Genomic DNA, 12679 nt, shown 5'->3' with positions numbered 1-12679 from the left:
TGGTACGGCAAGTGGACTGGAGGTCAGTTGTGATGACAAACAAGTGAGGCAAATCCTGTACAGTTAAATAACTAGTGAAATGGCATTGCTGGAAGGCACAGACGAACATTATAAATAAATGTATTAGTTCAGGAAGCTGAGATTATAAAGCGCTTTAACTAAATACAGAGAAGGTAATTTTAACACCAAAAACTGGTGGGTTTGGATCAGGTGGAATGTTAAAAATCTCAAACGCACCCCCAATCTGCTCACTTCGGGTTTTAATGGAGGTGAGACTGGGGGTGTGGGGGGGGGTGGGGGGGTGGAGGTGGGAGGGTTGGTGGTGGTGGTTTGACTATTAATATTTTAATGAGGTTGCATGCCTGAGATTTAACCTCCCTTCCAGATTTAACCCTGGCTGCCTAGGTTTCCCGGACCTTTGCAAACCTGGCAGCTAAAGGGAGACGAGTGTTGCTTCATGGAACAGGTAGGTGCCTTTCCAGCACTGCCTGTGGGCCGAGAGGAGAAGGAGTACTTCTTCCTAGCCCACCAAGCTTATCTGCTTGCCATAAGATTCCTCCTCTGTAAAAGGACCCCCACTGGGATCAGAGATCAGTCCCCACCCAACCTCAATCAGCCCCCATCCCCACCCTGCCCACCGAGAACAGATCGGTGACCACAGGACCCTCCCCACAATATCCAGTGCCCCCACCCCATTAACCCAGCTGCAGACTTCCTATCTGCACCTCCAGAGCGTTCCCTGCCAACAGGGAGCCAAGCCTTTCATTCAGGCTGGCTTCTGGGCAGGGAATTTTCTTGAAAAAACAAGCATGCTGTGGAGTCACAACTTTACAGTGTACATCCCAGCCGAAACTCCTGCACTACTCGCGCCCCCCCTCACAAACCCGGCCCAGCAAATACGTTTCAGTACATAGACTTTCATTTCTCCCCAAATCTTTATGTCAACCAGCTTTCAATTTTCCTTCAATTTTCTCCTGCTCTGACACGTGACATGATCAATTATGTTGTAGGGGACTAACCTAGGATAAACAGCGGCAGTTTGATGCAGTGATAGGGAATTAAAAATTACTGAAAGGGAATGAGAGTGCTGAAGGCATGAAATTTATTTTTAAAAGGGTTGCAGAAAGTTGATACTTGATAGTTTATGTGGTGCATTTTCTGGCACTTTAGTTTTACCTTGCAAGCCAAAAACATTTTATCGAGGAAGATTTACAGATATTTTAAACATCAAAATAAATTAGTTTTGCGAACATCAGTGGTCTGTATCTTCAACTGGGGGATCTAATCCCAAATATATCACAGTATTTATGAAGTATAAACTTTTACAACACACGCCTACAATAATTCCACTGGCATTCTATATTCACAAGGAGCAACTGACAATCGCATCTGTCGCTGTTCAAGGAGCCCACCGGCAGATAAAAGATGATCTGGATTGATGATATGCTAATTTAACCATTTTAAACTATTCCAAAGTAGCTTCAGGATTGAAATAATTGAAACAAAACTTTAGAACAGGTTTTAATGAAGGGCCACAATGAAATATTAAGTTGTCTGATATAAGTTGCTGTACATTTCAAGTAGTTTCCATTTTTAAAACACAGAAGGCTGGAAATGACTGTTGTAATGACAGCAGTTGGACACTTAACATGGCCTTATGACATTTCTCTGCCTGCTATCTTAATTGTGGCTCTCAGAATCTATCAGCTTATTTTAAAACTTACTTGCCTCAAGTTTATTCCCCCCAAAAAATGGGAGAAAGAAATATCTGCCTGGTTGACAGGATCTGTCCTACACTGTAACTAATCTAATAATACTTCACAATCTCCAATCCCATTGGAAAAATTGGTCTTTCACGCTGAGAGGCTAACAAGCTGACAGATGGGTTTAAACACTGATCATAATAACTAAATGCTGAAAATTGGCATTGCGGGAATACTGAAGCCAAATGTTCTAACTGTTACCCTGACTGATCTCAGTCATGTAGCCTGACACTCAACAATCGAGGCTAATACTTGAAAAGTAATCATTTGAGTGAGGTATCAGTACTGTGCCAAAAATACCAAGCATGAATCAACAGAAATCAAGAGAGGAGACAAGGAATTTGTGAAAGAGGAAAAAAAGCCCTAAAAATAGAATAGCAGATTTCAAGTCGAACAAGGAAGTAGTGCAGCGTTAATAATTACAAAAGGCAAAGGAGATTATGTTACCTGAAACCTTGGATTGTGTTACTGCTTTATAATTCTGTCCTACCTTTCTATCTTCCTTAAATAATGAAGTGCATGCAATTTGTATTTTTAATCACTGCAGTGACTTCCTGGCAGAAAGGTTCTCCTGGGAACCCTGGACTGTGTGAGGGGCGAGTCCAGGGGACCGTAATTTATACTTTGTTCTCATTCCCAGAAAATGCTTCTTCTATTGACGTGGTATTGATTAGGCATCTCTGTAGAAATGATTCCGGAATCCACTTGTGTTTCCTTGCAGAACATAGTATAAACACAGAAATTGCTGGGTTTATATAGCTAGTCCACCAGCATACGAGAAAAGAAAGACACATTCAATTTTTAGGGGAAGACTCCAAAACAGAACAGATCCTTAGTTTTGGTGAAAGGGGTTCACCCAGTACAGAAGTTGAAAGATATGCCCTGTATCTAAAGCTTTATTTTCCATTTTAGATTTCCAGTATCTGTTTTTTTTATTATGCAAACACTATTGCATGCAGAAGGAAAAGGTGGAAAAAGGACAAAATAATAAGTTGCATTAAATTGAAAGCCTTTATGTAATTATGGACTGAAGATTTCCACTGTGTTAAAGGCCTATCTACAAATATTTGACAGATGAAGCTTTTTGTTCCACGAGGGTCAGGAAACTCAGTCCTATTTGCATTTATTTCCTGTCCACTGGCTTGTCCTGTTTTCAACCTAAATTCAAAGATACAAGCAAGCAAATGGTGGTAAGGCATATGTTTCATACAAAAGTTCATTAAAGGATAAATATTTTAGTAGGCAGAAATAGAGATCGTAGAGTGCAAGAGCGATCAGAAAAGCATTTCAAGTATTAGCTGATCTACTGTGGCATCACTCACAGAAAAAAATAAAATGAAATGGGACAAAATGAAATAAAGCACCTGTAACCATCTTAGGACATTCCAAAGCTCTTTAAAGGCAATTAAGCACTTTTGAAGTGAAGTCACTGTTGTAATGTAGGAAACGAAAACATCTTGAACTTGATGAAATGGCTCCCACAACTGTTGGATCTGGTCATGGCATAACCGAAAATCCCTAATTTAGGAAACTGTTCCAAAAAAGACAAATAATAATAATAAAAACAGTATTACAAAGGCAAAATATTGTGGATGCTGAAAATCTGAAGCAAAAACAGAAAATGCTGGACATGCTCAGCAGGTCAGATAACATCTGTCGAGAGTTAACATTTCAGGTCAGTGACCCTTCAGCAGAACTGAAAAATGTTATGGAAGTAACAGGTTTTAAGTAAGTTCAGAGGCAGGGAAAGGGGGGGAGGAGTGGACGAAAGGACAAAATGGAAGTTCTGTAGTAGGGTGGAAGGAAGGAATGATGTCAAAAGGGATGAAGCTGCAATGCAAAAGGAGGTGGTAAAAAATGGGTCTAGAGAAACTGCAAATGGCAACAGCAGGATCATTACCAGCACCTGCTGTCCAAAAATAAAAGGAGCAGTGGTTATGATATGAAATTGTTCAACTTAATGTTAGTCTGGAAGGCTGTAAAGTGCCTAATTGAAAGATGAGATGCTGTTCCTCAAGCTTCCATTGAGCTTCATTGGAACAGCATAAGGAGGCTGTAGATAGAGGGGTCAAAGTGGGGGTGGGGTTGGAGAATTAAAATAGTAATCAGTAGCTCAGGATCACACTTGCAGGTTGAATGGAGAATGCAGGAAAGCGAGCTCCCAATCTACATCTGGTTTCCACAATGTAGAGGAGACTGCATTGTGAGCAGTGAGCACAGTATGCTAAATTTAAAGAAGTACAAGTAAATCACTGTTTCACCTGGAAGGAGTGTTTGGGTCCTGGACAGTGGAAAGGGCAGTGTTGCATCTCCTGTGTTTGAATGGGAAGATGCTGTGGGAAGGGAAGCGGGGTGTTAGGGGTAATCAATATTAAAAAATCAAATAAATTTTGTCTAGTGATCTGTGCTATGATGGTGCTTCTATATTTTTTGTTAAGTTTTTCTTGAGGACTCATGTATTTTAGAATTATGGATATTGTTTTATTTGGGAAAACTGAAAAGGATTCCATGGATTTTTTTTCACTGGGGTCATTGAGAGGACACTGAGAGGTCTTGTTTGAAAACAACATTTACTGGAAGTCACCTGTCTTCAGATAAATACCCAGTTGGTGTTTTTTGACTTGGGGTGGGGGGTGGGGGAGATGTTTACCTCGAAGTGACAGGTCAAGATTTATAGGGGCCAGGAGGCTTGATTCTTGCGATATTGTTTTTGGTTTCACTTTGGACAGTGTGTTGGGGTGTGAACTGTTTTGGAGAAAACCAGCCAAGAGAGCAGTCACCATCAGCACCCTCTTCCACCTCTTTGAAAACTTCCTGAGAATCAAGTGTAAGAGATAGAGAAATTGATGCTGCATTTCTCCTGAAAGTCCTGCCAGAAACCCCTGTTGCCGCATTTCTCCTGGAAAGCCTGTCAAACTGATCTTCAATGTCACCTGAAAAGAACTGTTTTAGAAAGATCCCAGTGACAGCCATCTGTCATATTCAGAATAAAGGGACAACTGACATCTTTCCACATGTTCTGTTTGTTTCTTCAAGAATTAGCAAGTATTTGGCCAAAGTGATTTTTTTTTTGGTAACAGAGCTCTAAAGAGAAAATATCTTTATTTTTTGATTAACCGGTGTGTGTGTATGTGAGGGGCTAAGGTAAAAAGGGAACTTTCATATTTCAATCTGTGTGTTAATGCTTTGCTTCATTACTGGTTAAGTCTTAGTTTAGTTTAGTTTAGTTTAGAGATACAGCACTGAAACAGGCCCTTCGGCCCACCGAGTCTGTGCCGACCATCAACCACCCATTTATACTAATCCTACACTAATTCCATATTCCTATCACATCCCCACCTATCCCTATATTTCCCTACCACCTACCTATACTAGGGGCAATTTATAATGGCCAATTAACCTATCAACCTGCAAGTCTTTGGCATGTGGGAGGAAACCGGAGCACCCGGAGGAAACCCACGCAGACACAGGGAGAACTTGCAAACTCCACACAGACAGTACCCAGAATTGAACCCGGGTCGCTGGAGCTGTGAGGCTGTGGTGCTACCCACTGCGCCACTGTGCCGCCCAAGTCTTGTTTTATAATAAGCAAGAACATTATTAGTTTATTAAAGAACCCTGGTTGGTGTATTTTATTCTGGGATAAAGAGTAAAAGTATATGATTGACCGCATCGGTAACTGGGTAAATATTTAAATATATGTTGTGACCAGTGGAGAAGTGGATCGAGAAAAGACAGTGCACTTCTCCCACCGCAGTTGTAACATCTGACTGGGCTGTTGACTAAGGCAGTGCACAGTTGAACAGGAAGCATGAAGCAATATATACATAATAAAGTAGTTCTATGTTAGTCTAGGTTGTAGGATTGAGCTAATCCAGTCCCAGCGAGATACATCAAGTTTTTTGCCTTAAAGTTTTAGGGTGTGGTTACAATAAGGAAGGTTTAAATTTGAAGGTGGAAAAGGATTAGGATGTGATTATCAAGCAAAGCTAGTCTCTGGACAAGCTTTTATCATTAGCATTAATCAAATCCTAGGGTACGTCTCAAGGCAGTTGAGTACAAATCAACAAAGCAAAACCATCATGGATTCAATTGCAATATTGGGCACCCTAACCTTCAAATGTGCACTTAATGCATCCAGAAGGTTCAGACAAGAGTTGTATTGTTATGAGGAAAGACTCGCAGAGGTGAGTTTGTTTTCATTGGAGAGAAGATGGTGGCAAAACGTGAGCACCGCTGATGTTGATATAACCAGGCAATATAAAACCTCAGATGGGATGGAAGAATTACAAGACAAAGGTTAAAATTAGCAAGCCTCAACTGGGATTTGAAACTCACTCCCTCTAAACCTCTGGTTGACAGCAACTACGTAGAACATTCTTAGCAAAAGCACTGATGCAGTATTAACTCTTGCTTAAATCTCTGGTTTGCAGGTACACAGAAACAGTTGTGCTCAAATGCTGCATGGGATGCAATAGTTCTTCGAGGGTGATGGAGAGCAATCAGAGTTGAATAGTCGAGATATAGCAATGGATATCTTTGTAGCTTCACCTTTGGGAGATCAGTGAGTATTTGTGAAGAACTCTACAACAGCAGCAAAGCACAAGAGGAGAGAGGAGCCTAATAAATACAATGCAGGAAACACTGGCAATGGCAGAGAGGAGAGAGAAGCCTTAATAAACAGTGCAGGAAACACCAACAGTGGCAGAACAGCAAAGCACAGCGGGAGAGAGGAGCAGTGGCATGAGACATATGGCAAAGTGATATTACAGGACAAGGACTCACGTGGTGAGTGCACTGGTAAGCTTTGAATTTTTATTTCAATATCCTTTTATTTAAATTAATCAACTTTGATACAAGACTATATCAATTAGCTAGCTTACAGCTAAGGCCAATTTGATAATTTACAATCAGTGTTCAATTAATTAATCAAATCTAGGGGATAAAGTTAAAATTAAATAGCAAGAGCACTAACATTAAAGGGTTCTGAATTTTTCAGCAAATTAAAATCTAAGGTTTTTAGACAATAAGAGTTAAGTAAAACATTTCAGTTAACCTCCCTATAAAGTTTTGTTTTATTCATTCATGGAATGTGGGCATCACTGGCTAGGGCTGCATTTATTGCCCATCCCTAATTGACTTTGAGAAGGTAGTGGTGAGCTGCCTTGGGGTGTAGGTACACCAACAGTGCTGTTAGGGAGTTCCAGGATTTTGACCCAGCGACAGTGAAGGAATGGCGATATAGTTAGAAGTCAGGATAGTGTATGGCTTGGAGGGGAACTTGCAGGTGGTGGTGTTCCCATGCCCTTGTCCATTTAGGTGGTAGAGGTCGCGGGTTTGGAAGATGCTATCAAAGGAGCCTTGGCGAGTTGCTGCAGTGCATCTTGTAGATGCTACACACTGCTGCCACCATGCATTGGTGGTGGATGGAGTGAATATTGGGGTGGTGGAAGGGGGGCCAATCAAGCAGATGTTGAGCTTCCTGTGTGCTGTTGGAGCTGCACTCATCCAGGCAAGTGGAGAGTATTCCATCACACTCCTGACTTGTGCCTAGTAGGTGGTGGACAGGCTCTGGGGAGACAGGAGTTGAGTTACACGCTGCAGAATTCTCAGCCTCTGACATGCTCTTGTAGCCACAGCATTTATGTGGCTGGTCCAGTTCAGTTTCTGGTCACTGGTAACCCCCAGAATGTTGAATGTGGAGGATTCAGCAATGGTAATGCCATTGAACATCAAGGGGAGATGGTTAGATTCTCTTTTGTTTGAGATGGTCATTGCCAGGCACTTGTGTGCTGCAATCGTTACTTGCCACTTATCAGCCCAAGCCTGAATGTTGTCCAGGTCTTGCTGCATATGGACATGGGCTGCTTCAGTATCTGAGGAGTCATGAATGGTATTGAACATTGTGCAATCATCAGCAAACATCCCCACTTCTGACCTTATGATGGAGGGAAGGTCATTGATGAAGCAGCTGAAGATGGTTGGGCGTAGGACACTACCCTGAGGAATTCCTGCAGTGATGTCCTGGGACTGAGATAATTGACCGCTAACAACCACAATCATCTTCCTTTGTGCTAGGAATGACTCCAACCAGCAGAGAGTTTCCCCCTCGATTCCCATTGACTCCAGTTTTGCTAGGGCTCCTTGATGCCATACTCGGTCAAATGCTGCCTTGATGTCAAGGGCAGTCACTCTAACCTCCCCTCTGGAGCTCAGCTCTTTTGTCCATGTTTGGACCAAGGCTGTAATGAGGTCAGGAGCTGAGTGCCCCTGGCGGAACCCAAACTGAGCATCAGTGAGCAGGTTATTGCTGAGCAAAGGCTGCTTGATAGCACTGTTGATGATCAAGATTAGACTGATAGATCGGTAGTTGTTTGGGTTGGATTTGTCCTGCTTTTTTTGCACAGGACATACCTGGGCAATTTTCCACATTGCCAGGTAGATGCTAGTGTTGTGGCACAAGTGACATCAGCACAAGAGAAGCAGCTAATTGGTGAGTAGCTGGTGAGTCTTTAGTTATTTAAGTCATAAGTTTTGTCATCTAATAAATGGAGGTATGGCAGGGCAGCTTGGTCTCAAGGAGTGCGCATCCCGTTCTATGTGGGAACTCCAGGACACTTCTAGCACCTGGATAACCACATGTGCAAGAAGTGCCGTCAGCTGCAGTAGTTTGAGGTCTGGGTTTCAGAGCTTAAGCAACTGCTAGAGGCACTGCGATACATCCGCGAGGCCGAGGGTTTCATGGATAGCACATTTATTGATGTAGTCAACCTCGCAGCTTAAGGGTATGCAGGCAAAGAGGAAATGGGTAACTGCCAGGCAGTCAAGGAAGACCAGGCAGATAGTACAGGAATCCCCTGTGTGCATCTCACTCTCCAACTAGTATTGCATTTTGAATTCCTCTGGTGTGCGTAACCAGAACCTAGCCCACAGGGCTACGGCTGGCTCAGCTGTACAGGCGGACAGGAGGAAGATTGGAAAAACAATAGTGATAGGGAATTTGATAGGGGAACAGACAGGCATTTCTGCAGCCACAGACGTGAATATAGGATGGTATGTTGTCTCTCTGGAGTCAGGGTCAAGGATGTCAGAGTGGCAGCAGAACACTCTGAGGGAGGACGGTGAATAGCTAGTTGTCATGGTCCATATTGGTACCAACGACATAGATAGAAAGAGGGATGAAGTTCTGAAAGCAGATTTTAGGGAGCTAGGAAAGAAACTAGTAAACAGGACCTCAAAGGTAGTAATCCCTATTACTTCTGGTACCACCTGCAAGTGAGTACAGAAATACAAGGATAGACCAAATGAATGTATGGCTGGAGGAATGGTGCAGGAGGGAGGGCTTTAGATTCCTGGGACATTGGGATGGTTCTGGGGGAGATGGGACCTGTAGAGGCTGGGCGGGTTGCACCTGAATAGAATCAGGACTAATGACCTTGCGGGGAAATTTGCAATGCTATTGGGGAGGGTTTAAACTAACATGGCAGGGGTGTGGGAATCAGAAGGTAATATTAGAGAGAAATAGCAAGATGCACAAAGAATTGGAAGAGACAGATAACACTAGAGTAGGAAATAGTAATGTATTAGTTTGGGTAAGAGTAAGAGAATGTAATAAAGTCTAAATTAGGTTTACTGTGCATGTATGTGAACACACGGAGTGTGGTAAATAAAGTTGGTGAAATGCAGGCACAGATAACCATGTGAAAATATGATGTTGTGACAATAACGAAGACCTGGCTCAAAAATATTCCAGGATACAAGGTGTTTGGGAAAGATGGGGAAGGAATGAAAGGAAAAGGGGTAGCAGTATTGATTTAGGAGACCATTATAGTGCTGGAGAGAGAGATGTCCTAGAGGGGTCAAGGACAGAATCTATTTGGTTAGAGTCAAGAAACAATAGAGGTACCATTAAATTTCTGGCTATATTCTTTTGACCACCAATTAGTGGGAAAGATATAAAGGAACACATTTGCAAGGAAATTACAGAGGTGCAAGAATTATAGAATAGTTATAATGGGGAACTTTGAATTATATAATATAGAATGGAATAATAGTGTAAGGGGCAGAGTGGGGCAAGAGTTTCTAGAATGTGTTATGGAGAATTATTTACATCAGTATGTTTCCAGGCCAACAAGGAAGCAGGAATTCTGGATCTGGTTTTGGGGAATGAGGTCAAGTTGATCACGTGTCAGTAGGGGAACATTTAGGGGACAGTAATCATAGTACCATAAGGTTTAGGTTGGCTATGGAAAAGGATAAGGAGCAATCCAGAATAAAAATAATTAATTGGGGAAGGGCCAACTTCAATGGGGTGAGAACAGTTCTGACCCAGGTAAATTGGAATCAAAGATTGGCAGGCAGAATGGAACAATGAGCTGCCTTTAAAGAGGAGATGGTTCGGGAACAGTTAAAGTACATTTCCATGAGGGGTAAAGGTAGGGAAAACAAATCCGAGCTCTCTGGATGACGAAAGAAATAGAGAGTACAATGAAGCTGAAAAAGGGTGTATATGTCAGATGGCTAATATGATTGAGAACCAGGCTGAATGTAGAAAGTTCAGAGGACAAGTGAAGAAACAAGCAAGAAAAGCAAAGGGAGAGTATGAGAAGAGACTGGCAGTTAACATGAAAGGCAATCCAAACATCTTCTAAGGGCATATAAATAGTAAAAGGGTTGTAAAAGGAGTGGGGCCGTTTGGGAACCTAAAAGGGGATTTACACAAGGAGGCAGGGGACATGGCTGAGGTACTAAATGAGTACTTTGTATCTGTCTTTACCAAGAAGATGCTGCCAAGTCATAGTGAAAGATGAGGTAGTTGAGACACTGGGTTAGGCTAAAATTGGTAAAGAGGAGGCATTAGATACCCTGGTTGTACCTAAAGTTGATAGGTCACCAGGACTGGATGAGATACATCCAAGGATACTGAGGGAAGTAAGTCAGAATTGCAGAGACACTGGCCATAATCTTCCAATCCTCCTTAGATACAGGGGTGGTGCCAGAGGACTGCAAAATTGCAAATCTTATACCCTTGTTCAAAAAAGGGTGTAAGGAAAAGCACAGCAACTACAGGCAAGTCAGTTTAACCTCGATGATGGGTAAACTTGTAGAAACAATAATTTAGGACAAAAGTAACAGTCACTTGAAAGTGCCACGTAATAAGCTTGTTAGCAAAGTTAGAGCCCATGGAATAAAAAGGACAGTAGCAGCATGGATACAAAATTGGTTGAGCAACAGGAAACAGAGTAGTGGTGAACAGTTGTTTCTCGGACTGGAGGAAGGTATGTAGTGGGGTTCCCAGGGGTCAGTGTTAGGACCACTGTTTTTCTTGATTCTATATTAATGACTAGGACATCTGTGTACAGGGCATAATTTCAAAATTTGCAGATGACACAGAACTTGGAAATATTGTGAACTATGAGGAGAATAGTGATAGACTTCAAGAGGACATAGACAAGCTGGTGGAGTGGGCAGACACATTGCAGGTGAAATTTAATACAGAGAAGTGTGAAGGGATTCAATTTTGTAGGAAGAATGAACAGATGCAATATAAAATAAAGGGGGCAATTCAAAAGGGGGTGCAGGAGCGGAGGGACCTGGGGTTATATGTGCACATATCATTGAAGGTGGCAGGACAAGTTGAGAAAGCAGTTAATAAAGCATACGGGATCCTGGTATTTATAAACAGGGGTATAGAGTACAAAAGCAAGGAAGTTATGATAAACTTGTATAAAACACTGGTTTGGCTTCAACTGAAGTATTGTTTCCAGTTCTGGGCACCACACTTTAGGAAGGATGTGAAGGCATTAGAGAGGGTGCAGATAAGATTGACAAGAATGGTTCCCAGAGATGAAGAACTTCAGTTGTGTAGATAGATTGGAGAAGCTGGGGTGATTCTCCTTAGAGAAGATTAAGAGGAGATTTGATAGAGGTGTTCAAAATGATAAGGGATCTGGACAGAGTAGATAGGGAGAAACTGCTCCCATTGACAGAAGGATCAAAAACCAAAAGACACGGATTTAAGATGATTGACAAAAGAAGCAACGGCAAAATGAAAAAAAACTTTATGCAGTGAGTAGTTAGGATCTGGAAAGCACTGCCCGAGAATCTGGAATGCATTACCTGATGGAGGCAGATTCAATCATGGCTTTCAAAAGGTGATTGGATAATTATCTGAAGAGAAAATATTTGCAGGGCTATGGTGAAAAGGCAGGGGAGTGGGGCTAGGTGAGTTGCCTTTGCAGAGAGCTGGGAAGGACATGACAGGCTGAATGGCCTCCTTCTGTGCTGTAACCATTCTATGATTCTATTATTCTATAATAAGGTCAGGTCTTTGTTCGCTTATTGCGCCACCTGAATGTTCCAGATTTTCACTGGGAATTCATAGGAAAGGTGCAGAGCAGGAAGTACACACTTTTCCCAGAAGTAAAAATCAGGCAAATCACTCCAGGCTGCTCCTGTACACTTTTTATCCATTCACAGGATGTGGACATTGCTGACAAGGTCAGCATTTATTGCCCATCGATAATTGCTCTTGAGAAGGTGGCACTGAGCCACCTTCTTGTATACAACTGAGTTGCTTGCTAGGCCATTTCAGAGCATAGTTAGTTAAGAATCAATCACATTTCTGAGTCTGGAGTCTCATATAGGCCTGACCGGGTAAGGATGTCAGATTTCCTTCCCTAAGGGATATTAACGAACCAGATGGGTTTTTACAACAATCCAGTAGATTCATAGTTACAATTACTGGTACTAGCTTTTTATTCTAGTTTTATTTAACTAATTGAATCAAAATACTTCAGCTGCTGCGTTGGAATTTGACTCATGTCTCCAGATCATTAGTCCGGGCCTTTGGATTACTAGTCCAGTAACATAACCACTAAGCGACCATACTCCAAAAATTTTCTGCTGTTCAAACC

Source organism: Heterodontus francisci, chromosome 37, assembly GCF_036365525.1.
Source record: "Heterodontus francisci isolate sHetFra1 chromosome 37, sHetFra1.hap1, whole genome shotgun sequence".
NCBI classification, from domain to species: Eukaryota; Metazoa; Chordata; class Chondrichthyes; order Heterodontiformes; family Heterodontidae; genus Heterodontus; species Heterodontus francisci.
The sequence above is the reverse complement of the archived record's forward strand: the minus strand, read 5'-3'. Positions refer to the sequence as shown.